The sequence below is a fragment of the Bos indicus genome, chromosome X, assembly GCF_029378745.1.
Source record: "Bos indicus isolate NIAB-ARS_2022 breed Sahiwal x Tharparkar chromosome X, NIAB-ARS_B.indTharparkar_mat_pri_1.0, whole genome shotgun sequence".
In the NCBI taxonomy this organism is placed as follows: domain Eukaryota; kingdom Metazoa; phylum Chordata; class Mammalia; order Artiodactyla; family Bovidae; genus Bos; species Bos indicus.
This window is the reverse complement of record NC_091789.1, coordinates 133,567,601-133,581,533: the sequence shown is the minus strand read 5'-3', so window position 1 is coordinate 133,581,533 and position 13,933 is coordinate 133,567,601.

The window sequence follows — 13,933 nt, the reverse complement described above, 5'->3', positions numbered from 1 at the left end:
CCTACCTCCCCTGCTCCAGCCCCACTGATGAGAAAACTGAAAAGTTCTGGATTAGTCTTTTCCATTTAGTTGAACAACTGTTCCGTTCTTACTTCTGCCCTGCCCCTTACTAAGCACATACCCTGGAAAATACTTTGCCTCAATGGAGAGATGTCATTTGGACTGGAATGGGGAGTTGAAGAATAGAGTGGAGATACTGTAGCTAAAGGTTAAATCTAGGTGATTTTCTCATTTCCTCTATCTTATTTTAGACTGGTTATTCATACCAATAAAGAAAGCTGAGTGCTGAAGAATTGATGCCTTTGAACTGTGGTGTTGGAGAAGACTCTTGAGAGTCCCTTGGACTTCAAGGAGATCCAACCAGTCCATTCTGAAGGAGATCAGCCCTGGGATTTCTTTGGAAGGAATGATGCTAAAGCTGAAACTCCAGTACTTTGGCCACCTCATGCGAAGAGTTGACTCATTGGAAAAGACTCTTGATGCTGGGAGGGATTGGGGGCAGGAGGAGAAGGGGAAGACAGAGGATGAGATGGCTGGATGGCATCACTGACTCAATGGACATGGGTTTGGGTGGACTCCAGGAGTTGGTGATGGACAGGGAGGCCTGGTGTGCTGCGGTCCATGGGGTGCAGAGTCGGACACGACTGAGCGACTGAACTGAACTGATTCATACCAACTATAGTCCTACAAGTTAGTTCCTTGACTCTAGAAAAAAAAATTAGTTACCATTTGAGTGGCAATCTTAATCCTTTTCTCCTAAGAAAATACATTGTACCTGAGGGCCAAGTACATAATGACAAAAGGGAAACAACCAGCTTGCACTATATTAAATGTATTTGGGAAAACTCTAACATATGCAGTAATTCAACAAGAATTTTTTGAGCATCTATTATGTGTCAGGCACTTTTCTTGGTGCAGAGGTTATCAGAGTGAACAAGACAGCCAAAGTCCCTGCCATTATGTTATAAATAGATAAAGAGATATGGCTATAGACAGATATACCTGTGTATAGATACTATAAATATTGTATGGATAGATTATTGTAATCCGCCATAAAGTACAAAAAATCAAACATAATAGATGAAGCATTAAGCATAAATTGTGTGTAAGATATTAGTTTATGAATATAGGTGAAACTCACAGCTTGTTTTAATTATACACCATGAGTGAACAAGTATATTAAGAGAAAAATGTGGACTTCATAAGATTTATTAAGAATAATAAGTTATTTCCCTTTAAAACATGCTGCAGATGGAACATATGATGGAACAAGAGTAGCACTTACAGATAGATAAGGATGGAAAGTCATTAGGTATGGAACATGCAATCTCTGAACTGACAGTCACCCCCTAAATCGACCACCCATTGGTGATACCAGGCACAGTCCCATTTTAGTCCTACATGTGCTCTCCACCTTCTTGAACTTACAGAATATATTTATAATAAACTGTTTTACTATACTTGTTTATCGGAGAAGGCAATGGCACCCCACTCCAGTACTCTTGCCTGGAAAATCCCATGGACGGACGAGCCTAGAAGGCTGCAGTCCCATGGGGTCGAGAAGAGTCAGACATGACTGAGCCACTTCACTTTCACGCATTGGAGAAGGAAATGGCAACCCACTCCAGTGTTCTTGCCTGGAGAATCCCAGGGACGGGGGAGCCTGGTGGGCTGCCGTCTATGGGGTCGCACAGAGTCGGACATGACTGAAGCGACTTAGCAGCAGCAGCAGCATACTTGTTTATGAATACTATCATCTGTTTTATCACTGGATCTTTTCCTATTGGTTGGTTTTTCTCCTCATTCTGGGTCATGTTTTCCTGTTTCCTCACATGCCTGGTGATTTCTTATTCGATGCTACACACTGTGAATTTTACTTTAATGAATACTGTGTATTTTTATATTGCTATAAATATTCTATATATTCTTATGTTCCTATATAGGAATATATAGACATTTTTATATTCCTATAAATATTCTTTTATATTTCCTGGGTTGGGAAGATCCCCTGGAGAAGGGAAAGGCCTAGAGAATTCCATGGACTGTATAGTCCATGGGGTCACAAACAATTGGACACGACTGAATGACTTTCACTTTACTTTTATTTTCATAAATATTCTTGAGCTTTATCCTGGGACACAATTACTTGAAAAAACAGTTTGATCCTTTTGAGGCTTGTTTTTAAGCTTTAAGAGGGATCAGAGCAGCCTTTGGGGCTTCCCTGGTGCCTCAGAGGGTAAAGAATCCACCTGCACTGCAGGAGACCTTGGTTCAATCCCTGGATCGGGAAGATCCCCTGGAGAAGGGAATGGCTACCCACTCCAGTATTCTTGCCTGGAGAATCCCATGGACAGAGGAGCCTGGTGGGCTACAGTCCATGGGGTCGCACAGAGTTGGACACAAATGAGTGGCTAACACACACACACAGAGCAGACTTTAGACTAAGGCTAATTAATCTCCACTACTGAGGCAATGCCATTCCTAATTCTACACGATATCCTATGATTTATGAAGTTGTTCCATTCTGGCCAGTGGAAACAAACTATTTGGGTCCTGTGGGACCTCCAAGGACTGTTCCCTCTCATCCATTCAGGTAATTCTTGCCCCAGCCCTGAATGTTTTTTTTACCCCCAAGCGCTGGTCAGTACTCTACTGAACATTCCAGATCTACACACCTCTAGAACTTGGTGTAGCTCTCTCCTCTCCAAAATGCAAACTGGAGCCTCCGTGGCCTCACTGGCATTCCAGCTCCATCAACTTGGGATGATCCCGAGGCTCCCTAGACTGCCCTTTCTCTCTTCTATGGCCTAGAAACTCTCTCAGGCCACTAAGCTGGGAAATTACAGGGTTCTATTGTTCCCCCTTTCTCCAGGATCTCTGTCCTGTGTCGTGCTCCTTATGTGATTTTTTGCAACCTTTTTTCTGGAAAAGTCCAAAATTCTTTTAAAGATGAGACTGAGAAAGTTCTAACATTAGACTTCCCTGGTGGTCCAGTGGTTAAGAATCTGCCTGCCAATACAGGGGACACTGGTTCTCCACACCTACTGAAGCCCGCGTGCCCCAGAGCCCATGCTCCGCAACAAGAGAAGCCACCGCAATGCCTGTGCACTGCAACGAAGAGTAGCTCCCACTCGCTGCAACTAGAGAGAAGCCTGCTGGCAGAAATGAGACCTAGTGCAACCAAAAGTTAAATAAATAAATTTTTTAAAAGTTTTAAACATTAAAAAGAAAAGTGTTTCTCCCTTCTCTACTCTAGGCCTGCTGCAGACTGCCCCCTTGCGGCAGGAAAAGAAGGAGTACTGTTGGCTTCTCCACCTTCTACCCTACCAGCCACCTCTCCAAGATGGAGGTGTAGGGAGAGGGGCTGAGACAACCCCACTCATGGGTTTCTTATCCTGGGAAAATGCATACCGTTCACTCCACACTTGTCCTCTAGGTCCTGAAAACTTCTTGGGCCATATGCAGCAAGCCATCTTTTGAGTCCTTTTCCTAGGCTCCTAGTGAATAGTAGGCAACCCTCCAAGATGCCCAATGGCAGGGAGGAACTCACCAGCGCACTGATCTCTCTCCAAAATACTCTTCTAATTTCCAATTCTCTTTTCTGGGACTTCTCAGCCTCACTTTGAAAATGAGCATCTTGCTTCTGGTACCAGACCTTCCAGAACTCTCTCCTCTCTGCCATCAACTTTCTGCTACCACAAACGTTCCAGATGATACCTGCTTCATCAGCCTAGGGCCTGGAGTGAGGAGGATGATATAACGAACCAAAGCCCTCATTTAACTTAAAATGGACATTGAAGAAGAACTGGAAAGAGATGAAGCTGTTAGCCATGCAGATATGTACAGGAGGAGCACTGCAGACAGAGGCAAGGGCCAGTGCAAAGGCCCTAAGGCGTCCTGGCATGCTCAAGCGACAGCAAGGCCAGAATCTCTAGATATTCAGAATTCCATCATTTCATTTTTTAAACAGATATAGTTTCTAGAAAGTTCTTCCATATATTTAAATAAAATCTTTTCTTATAACTTCCACCCATTTATTCTAATTTAATCCTTCTTCCACATGGCAGCTAAGTACTGCTACCCCCTCCCACACCTTTCAGTCATTTCTCCATGATATAATTTCCAGGCTACCCACCACCTTGATGATTCTTTTATCATATACAAGAAATCCTTCAGAGATTGAGTGTAGCTTTTAACCAGTTTGCCCCAATGGTAACATCTTGCAAAACTATAGTATGCTCTCAAAACCAGGATACCGGCATCAAGACAGTCAAGATACAGAACAGTTTCATTGCTACAAGGATCCCTCTTGTTGCCCTTTGACTGCCCTTTCACCTCCCATCCCTAACTGCTGGCAGCCATTAATCTGATCTCCATTTCTATAATTCTGTCATTTCAAGAATGTTCTATAAGTGGAACTATACAGTATATAACCTTGGGATTCATCCAAGTTGTTGCATCAGTAGTCCTTTCTATTTATTGCTGAGCACTATTCCAAGGTAGAGATGCACCATGGTTTCTTTAATCATGCGCCTTTTGAAGGACACCTGGCTTGTTTCCAGTCTTGGGCCATTACAAAAAAAGCTATGATGAACATTTATGTATAGGTTTTTTGTGTGAACATAAGTTTTCGTTTCTCTGGGATAAATGCCTAGGAGTGCAAATTCTGGGTCATATGGTAGTTGCCTGTTTAACTTTTTAAGAAACGGACAAGTTGTCTTCCCAAGTGACTACACCATTTTACATTCCCAGCAGCAAAGTATAAACAATTCAGTTTCTCCACATCCTTACTAGTATTTCGTGTTGTCACTTTAAAAAACTGTAGCCATTTTGATAGGTGTGTAGTAAAATCTCATTGTAGTTTTAATATGCATTTTTCCAATGGGTAATGATGTTTAACACTTTTTCATGTGCTTTTCTGCCATTTATCTTTCTTGGTAAATGTTTATTCATATCTTGTGCCAATTTTCTAATTGGAATGTTTGTGTTTTTTTATGGTTGAGTTTTGAATGTTCTCTATATATTCTAGATAGGAGTTGTTTTTCAGATATGTGGGTTGCAAATATTTCTCTACCAGTCTGTAGCTTTTTTTTAATTCTCACAGGGTCTTTCACAGAGCAAAAGCTTTTAATCTTTTTAAAAAATTCTTTTTCATATTCTTTTCAATTATGGTTTATTACAGGATATTTAATATAAGACCCTGTGCTATAGGCTTTTCAGGTGGCGCTAGTGGTAAAGAACCTGCCTGCCAATGCAGGGGATGTAAGAGACACGGGTTTGATCCCTGAGTCGGGAAGATCCCCTGGAGGAGGGCATGGCAATCCACTCCAGTATTCTTGCCTGTGAAATCCCGTGAACAAAGGAGCCTGGTGGGCTATGGTCCATAGCCTCGCACAGAGCTGGACACGACCGAAGCGACTTAGCACATGCGCACGTGCTATACAATAGGATCTTGTTTATCCATTCTATATATAATAGTTTGTATCGGCTAGTCCCAAGCTCCCAGTCCAACACTCTCCCTCCCCACCTCCTCGTTGGCAAGTCTGTTCTCTATGTCTGTGAGTCTGTTTTCTGCTTTGCAGATAAAAGCTTTTAATCTTGATGAGGCCTACTTTATCAGTTTTTTCATTTATGGATGGTGCTTTTGATTCCAAGTTAAAGAATTATTTCCCTAGACTTAGGGCTCAAAGATTTTCTCCCTTTTTTCTCCTAAAAGTTTCATAGCTTTACATTTTACATTTAAAATCCATTTTTGAGTTAATTTTGATATAAGGTGTGAGGCTTAGATAAAGGTTCATTTTTGCCTTTGGATGTTCAATTGATCCAGCACCATTTGATGGAGAGGCTCTTTTCTTCACTGGATTGCTTTTACACTTCTGTGAAAAAACAATTGGGCATATTTGTGTGCATCTATTTCTGGGTTCAATATTCTGTTCCACTGACCTATGTATCTATCCCTCCACCAATACCACATTGCCTTGATTACTGAGCAGGCTATATAGCAGCCCTTACCATGGGATGAGTGACTACTGTATATAGTATATATATATACATATACATACTGTATATACTACTGTATATAGTGACTACTGTATTTCTCTTTTCCAGGACTGTTGTAGCTAAATTAGAGCCTTTTTCTACATAAATTTCAGAATAAGCTTGTCTCTGTCTATAAAAACCTTGTTAGGCTTTTGATAGGAACTACATAAACCTATGGATCGATTTGAAAATATATTATGCTGAATCTTCCAATCTATGAACACAGTATTCCTCTCCATTTATTTCAATCTTCTTTGATGTCTTTCATTAGAATTTTCTAATTTTCAGCATCCAGATCTTGCACATATTTATTAAGTTTATATCCAAGTATTTAATTTTTTAGAAGCAAGCATGGTCATTTGTTAAAATGGAGAAATGCAAGCGCTTATGTGCATTGCATTTGTATTATTACATGGCTTTGCTGAACCCACATATTAGTTCAGGACAGTTTCTTGTTTTGCCTCCCTTGGGATTTTCTATGTCGACAAACATGTAATTTGCAAAAAGGATTAGTTTTATTTCTTCTTTCCAATATTTATGCCTTTTATTTCTTTTTCTTCCCTTATTGCTATGGCTAGAACTTGCAGTTTTATGTTGAATAAGAACAGTGAGAGTGGATGTCCTTGCCTTGTTCCAGTCTTAAAAGGAAAGCATTTGGACTTTGACCCTAAGTAAGATATTAGCAATAAGTTTTGTAGATGCTATTTATCCAGTTAAAGAAGCTTCCTTTGATTTTAGGTTCACTGAGAATTTTTTTTACTGTGCATGGGTATTGGATTTTTTTCAAATGCTTTTTCTGTATTAATTGATATGATTATATGATTTATTCATCTTTAGCCAACTGATATGGTAGATTACATGAACTGATTTTTGAATGTTGAACTTGAGTGGTTGGAATAAATCCCACTTGGTGTGGTGTGCAATTCTCTTTATATATTGCTGGATTTTGTCTGCTAACATTTTATTAAGGGTTTTTGCATCTAGGTTCATGAGATACACTGACCTGCAGTTTTCAATTTTTTGGTACTATATTTGTCTTGATTTGGCATCAGAGTAATACCAGCCTCAAAAATGATTTGGGAAGTGTTCTGTTCTTGATTTCCTAGAAAAGACTGCATAAAATTGGTGTTACTTCTTTAAATATTTGATAGAATTCTCCAGTGAAACCATTTTAATCTGGGGGTTTCTTTTTCAGAGCTTTTATATTACAATTTCTTTTTCCCAGTGGTTATAGGATTGTTAGGATTGTCTATTTTGTTTTGGTTGAATTTTGATATTTTGTGGTTTTTGAGAAATTGATCCATTTCTTTTAATATGTTGTATTTATGATCATAAACTTGTTCATAGTATTCCTTTATTATTCTTTTAATGGCTACAGGATCCATAATGATGTTCCGTTTTATTTTTGATTTGGTCATTTGTGCCTTCTCTGCTTATCTTTGTCAGTCCTGATATTTATTCAAGTAAATATAAATATTTAAGTGCTGATGAACCATCAAAGACGTTCTTCATTTCTGTTACTGTTTTTGACTTCTAGCCATTTGACTCTTTCTTACAGTTTCCATCTCTGCTGAAATTACCTATCTGACCTTGCATCTTATCTACTTTTTTCACATTAGAGCCTTTAACATATTAATAGTAACCATAATCATTCTAAATTCATTCTCTGATACTTCCAACAGCCATGTCATGTCTAAGTCTGATTCTGATAATTGCTTTGTCTCTTCAGATTGAATTTCCTTGCCTTTTGGCATGCTTTGTGATTTCTGGTTGAAAGCCACACATCTTGCATAAGGCAGTAGATACCATGGTCATGCTGAAGTTTGTTGTGTCTATAGACATCAGAGATATTAAATTCCTCTAGTGATCTTTTTTGGTCCCTCCTCTTGGTTTTGGGGTTTCCTTTTGTGCTGTTCCCTAGTCTATCTCTTACAGCTCTCCCTTCTGTAATCCACTGTTGTAATTTCCAGAGACTTGTTAGTGTGCTCGTGGGGCATGGTGGAGTGTCTCTAACAATCTAAGCCTGTTTCATCACACTTGCTTCTGCCCCTCCTCCATCTCTTTCCCCAGATACAGTGGGCATCCAACAGCATTCTCAGTCAACAGCCTTGAGGCCCTTCTCCCTGAAGATTACATCTTTGGTTTTTTAGGCGAGATGAGAATCAAGGCTGAGTGGAATTGATTCCTCCAACTGTGGTGGTATATCACCAGTGCCCTTTGACATGTCCTCTCTGCTGCAGAATAAGCCTTTTGCTCTTTAAGGGAGAAGGGTCTGACTGGAATTCTCAGTGATTCCTAAGCCAGTACTTCCAACCCTGCACCATAAATTTTCTCTGGATTTTCTGTGATCCGCTCTGTAAGAGCCAAGAGGGGTTCTTGGAGGAAATGTCTGCAAAAAGTTTTAACCCTTCTCCCCAGGAGCATCATGCTCTCAAGCTGCTGCTGCTAAGTTGCTTCAGTCGTGTCTGACTCTGTGAGACCCCGTAGATGGCAGCCCACCAGGCTCCCCCGTCCCCGGGATTCTCCAGGCAAGAACACTGGAGTGGGTTGCCATTTCTCTCAAGCTAGACCACACTAAGCCTCAAGAAATTTGCTCTATTTTCTACTTTGATATTCTTTTCCATTTCCATAGTATCTGGTGGCTTCTGTCCCTGGTAAGCAAATGCTCAGGTCCCATGTCTCAGAAAAAAAAAAAGTGCTTATGTCTCTCCAGATTTTGAAATGGCTGTTTGTTCTGAAAACTTAGTTAGTTCTCCCTTACTTTCCAGTCTCTCTAGCTTTCTTATTGGAAGCATGGGAAGGACATCCTGCAGCTCTCTACATCTTTGAACTGAAACTCAAAGTCTTATCCAACCATATTTGACCTACAAATGTCAATTCCTTATGGTTTAACCTAATAGACCATGGCATAGTTTCTGGATAGCGCACCCTGTTCTGCTGCAGCCAAAGTCTAACTAGAGATTTCTGAAAAAGATTACTAAGGGTTATTCTACACACAATTCATTGAGAGTGAGATCATTAAAACACAGATTGCTGGGTCCTTCTACAGAGTTTTCGAGTCAGAAGGCTGAGGGTGGGCCCACGAATTTTCATTTCTACCAATTACCTGGTTGGTGATGCTACTAACTGCTCTTTTGGGGATCACACCCCAAGAACCCTATGGCATATCCCAGAGGCTCAGGGCACATCTACATGTCCTGCTTATCCATCACTTTGACAGCAAATGGTCGGTCCTGGGGGGCAGCGATTAGGTTCTCAGCTGACTTCACAGAACTGTCAACAGTTAAGGATCAGGAATATGCTCACTCTTGAATCCATTCTGCACAGTGAATCTAAGTAAAAAATAATACTTAATGTCTTTAAACAAAGGTAGCCACAGCTTTATAATAGCTGATGAAAGTCTTAGAGATGATGGTATACAGACCCTGTGAACTTGTTCTAGATCCATGGTGATGTTAGCACACTCCTTTGGGTCCAGGTGTTGGCAGAGACTCAGGTACAAGGACCTCTGAAGGCTTTCTTTATTAACTGTTTTCTTATGTCATAAATCCTCCCGAGTGCTACAGTTTTACACTTAAGAGTTTTAGTAAAGGTAAAACTGGCTGCTCAAATGTATAGAATAAATCCCATTTGGCCTCAGTCACAATTACCAATTCATCTATTCAATCAATAAACATGTATCAAGTGCTTACTATGCACTTGGCAATGTTTCAGGCGGCAGGGACAGAGCAGTGAAGAAAATAAAGTCACTATCTCATGGTGGCTTCATTCTAGGGAGAGTAGACAGAAAACAAGTAACTGTGTGTGTGTGTGTGTGTGTGATTAAAACAGAATGAAACACATGCTCCTATGGGAGAATCTGAGGGAGAACTAAGGCTATTGTTGCTCTTTTATTTAGCAGGTTAGGGATGGCCTCTCTGATGCGATGACGTTCGAGGAGTGACTAGCCAGAAGGAAGAGATCCAGACTTGACACCAAGGGAGGTTTAGGTGACTACAACTTCAGGGGCAGAGGGGTGGCTAGTCACTTTTGTATACTGTTAATTCGACTATGTTTGTACTGTTGCTTGGTCATGTCTGACTCTCTGCAACCCATAGACTGTGGCATGCCAGGCTCCTCTGTCCATAGAATTTTCCAGGCAAGAATACTGAAGGAGGTTTTCACTTCCTACTCCAAGGGAATCTTCCTGATCCAGGGATCGAACCCACTTCTCTTGCATCTCCTGCATTGGTAGGCGGGTTCTTTACCACTGAGCCACTGGGGAAGCCCCTCAACTATGTTTATCTTCAGGCAAAAACTATCCTTGCTAAATAATCTCAGGTAACTCACACTCCACTTCTAGGAATTGTCTTAAGGGTAAACTGGAAATGTGGACATAGATTTATGCCAAAAGGTGTTCATCATAACTTTATAACATAAAAAACTAGAATTAACCAAAAATGTCTTTTCCCTGACCTCTCCACCCTTGAGGCTCATTGGGCACCTCTGCTCTGCAGTTCCAAAGCCCCTGGACTTCTCTCTGTGGTCACGCTCTCTCACTGCGGAACACTTGCCTGCTTACCTGAGCTTATTTGAGCTCCCTGAAGAGAGGCTCTACATTGCATTCAGCACCTATCATGGTGTCCGGCACATCATAAGCACTCAATACACATTCCAGAAAAGGTTGCTTAAATGCTCTCTGGCTTATCTAGAGACAGAATATTATGCAGCCACTATAAATCATGCTTTTGAAAAAAAGTTAACAGCAAAGAAATGATAAACTAAGTATAAACTATAAAACTACAGAGAATGACCTCCATTAGGAGACACCAAAATTATTAAAGGCTGTATCTGAATAAAATTAGGACAATTTCACCTTTTTTTTTTTTTAATTTAAAGCCTCTCACATCTCTTTTTTTATGCTCTGATAATCTTAATGCTCAGACCATACAGCCATATTGGCCAGGAACTGCCCCCACCCAACCCCAAGAAGGCAAGAAGGCACAATCCTACCAATGTCCCTGTGGTGGAAATGTGGAAATACTTTCTGCCTTTCTCTTTACAGTTTTTATTTTCTACTCTGGGTATAATATTGGCTTCATGCTGCTAAGTCGCTTCAGTCGTGTCTGACTCTGTGTGACCCCATAGACGGCAGCCCACCAGGCTTCCCTGTCCCTGGGATTCTCCAGGCAAGAACACTGGAGTGGGTTGCCATTTCCTTCTCCAAGGCATGAAAGTGAAAAGTGCAAGTGAAGTCGCTCAGTCGTGTCAGACTCTTTGCGACCCCATGGACTGCAGCCTACCAGGCTCCTCGGTCCATGGGATTTTCCAGGCAAGAGTACTGGAGTGGGGTGCCATTGAATTGGAGAAAAAGTAAGTTAGCTAAAAATACTCAAGGTAACAGACTGAATTCCACATTTGAACCTACAGTCACTACTCTGGTCTTCTAAACCTTAGAAGATTCATTGGTAGGATTCTTGTCAACAGGCATGACATGGGACACCTTAGCACGAGGTGGCCCCTGTTATCTCAAAGCGTCTCACACTCTGCTCTGCCTCCTCCTTTTGTCTTCCTCATCACCCCCTGCCACGTTCTCAGCACTAGATGCACCCTTTTAAAAGCAGGTCATTTACCCTTCCAGGCCTGAAGTTCCCTTTGAGACTTCTCTCTCTCTTCATTCCAGATTCACTTCCTCCATGGAGACTGCCTTGATTGAGAACAAACAAGAACATTTTTTTTTTGAGAGCCTCCTTGGGCCAAGGCAGGGGGGGGCATAGGTGGGGGTTCCTATTCACCTACCTCCCTTCAGCATTCAACAACACAGCTCCAGCCCCAGTCAAGTTCCTTGTTCTCTCAGATTAGGCCCCACACTAAGAAATACTCATGAACTTTCAAGAGAACCCACTCCATTTCCCCAAAGACATTTCTGTTTTTCTCTTAGGGAATAATCTTGGAAATGCTATTGACTTCATTGTGGTTCTTCTGTACCTTTGAATCACTTTATTAGCTTGGTTATTTAAAAAATTGGTTTGTAAACCCTTTAAGACTTTTTAAAAAATTAACACAAATTATAATGAAGTTTTGCATTTCCAGGGCACTTTCCCATTAAAGCGCTCAAAGTTTGCCAACACATCTTAGTTTCTTAGAGAACTAGTCATTCTATAGGGGTGAGAGGGAAGGGAAGCGTTCATGATTTAAATGACCCTGTTTGTATAATTTAATTAAATCTGTTGCCATTGAAATAAGACTGTCCCATAAACCTGGTTCTCCAGGAACTCAACTCTTCTTTTTTAGTCAGTTTTTTTCCTCTATTTTTTCCTTAGAAAATTCTAGTTACAATCTACTAGGTTACCTTGTTCTATTGTTTTGTTGAAACATCTTATCACCTATTACTCCAACAAGAAAAAAAGGAATAACAGCCCATTTTAATGGGGCTTCTGAATTCACAAATACGGTTTGCACACACTTTTTCATTTATGTGGAGAGGCTGCTCCACGGCCACTCCAATTTGGGGTCACTTAAAAAGGCATGAAATAAAACCACCTCAGGAATCTGCAGCTGCTCCATGGATTCTCCCTGGTTTCAGACGCTGCCTTCTGTTCCACATGTTGGGAAAGCCTAGGGACAGAACTAAGAATGACAGCAAAGGTTCAAACCCTTAAGAGACATGCCCCCTCTCTGTTCATACCACACTGACAACCATTTACTTCTGGCCAGGAAAGAGTTTTCTCTGCCCTGGTCATTGTGTTTCCTCATTAGAGCCAGCCTGGGGAATGGCATCTTCCTCCTCTGGCTTGGGTCGAAGCAGCCAAGCCTTCGCTCTGTTGGAAACTGTAACTAGCCACACTGGACACCTATCACCCACACGAGCATTGCTTTGTTAGGCTTTTCATTTGTGCAAAACCAAAGAGAAAAGCTTTTTTTTCTTTTTTTACCAAATCCCTTTGGTGCTAAAACATCTTGACATTAATTTGGGATAAAATAACTAACTTGTGATAAAATAACTAGAGGATTAAAACATAATATTACACACAAAAAAGGAGATCATGATGACCTCAGGTTACAAAATAAAGGCCTTTGTAGGACCTGGGGCTTATTTTTATACAGATCATGGCAACTGTAAGCAATACATTATATGCCCTGTGGTTTTCCCATCCAGGAGATGGTTATGTAAGGAAATAAAAAGCCTGTGATTAGTAAGCAAAGACACACACGTGATCATAGGTACAGGCTGTCTTTATGGGAGAAACAAGTGTGCTTGAGAATGATGTCTAGAGGGCTGTGTACAAATAAAAATGGCTTTACATAATTATTTGAATAATAATTTAATGATTTTTACACTAAAAAGAATTTAGACCTAACTTGAATCTCCCACTTAAATATGAAAGTAAAAGCAAACAACTTGGAAATGGAATTCACAGCCACAGATTTTAATGGATTATTTCTCTTCACTTGGGGAAGATGAGGGAGGAGCATGATATTCCATGTCTTCTGAAGACATTTATCTGAGAGTAATCAAATTGTGTAAAATGGAGAAAAATGACTTGAATTCCAAGATATCATTCCTCTTGGACCATGACAACTTTGAACAAAAATATTTTCACAAAACTTCATTTTAATCATCTTCTTTACAAAGCACAATACTTAAGACTTTTCTAAATACAACTTTAGAAAATGAAGCAAAAAAATAATCTCCATAGATGCTGGTCAAGTCCATGCTGAATGCAAAAGAATTTTTTTCAAAAGTGATACTTCCAAGCTTTTCAATATTCTTGATGGGTCCATTTTGTAAAGATGGCGGCTGTTTGGGCAGTGGCTCGTCCAGTACCATGACTGTAGAATCCTCTTGCTGGCTAGCCCATAGGGCAGGAAGGAAGCTGCATATGCCAACTTCTCCTTCTAGAATTGCTTCTCC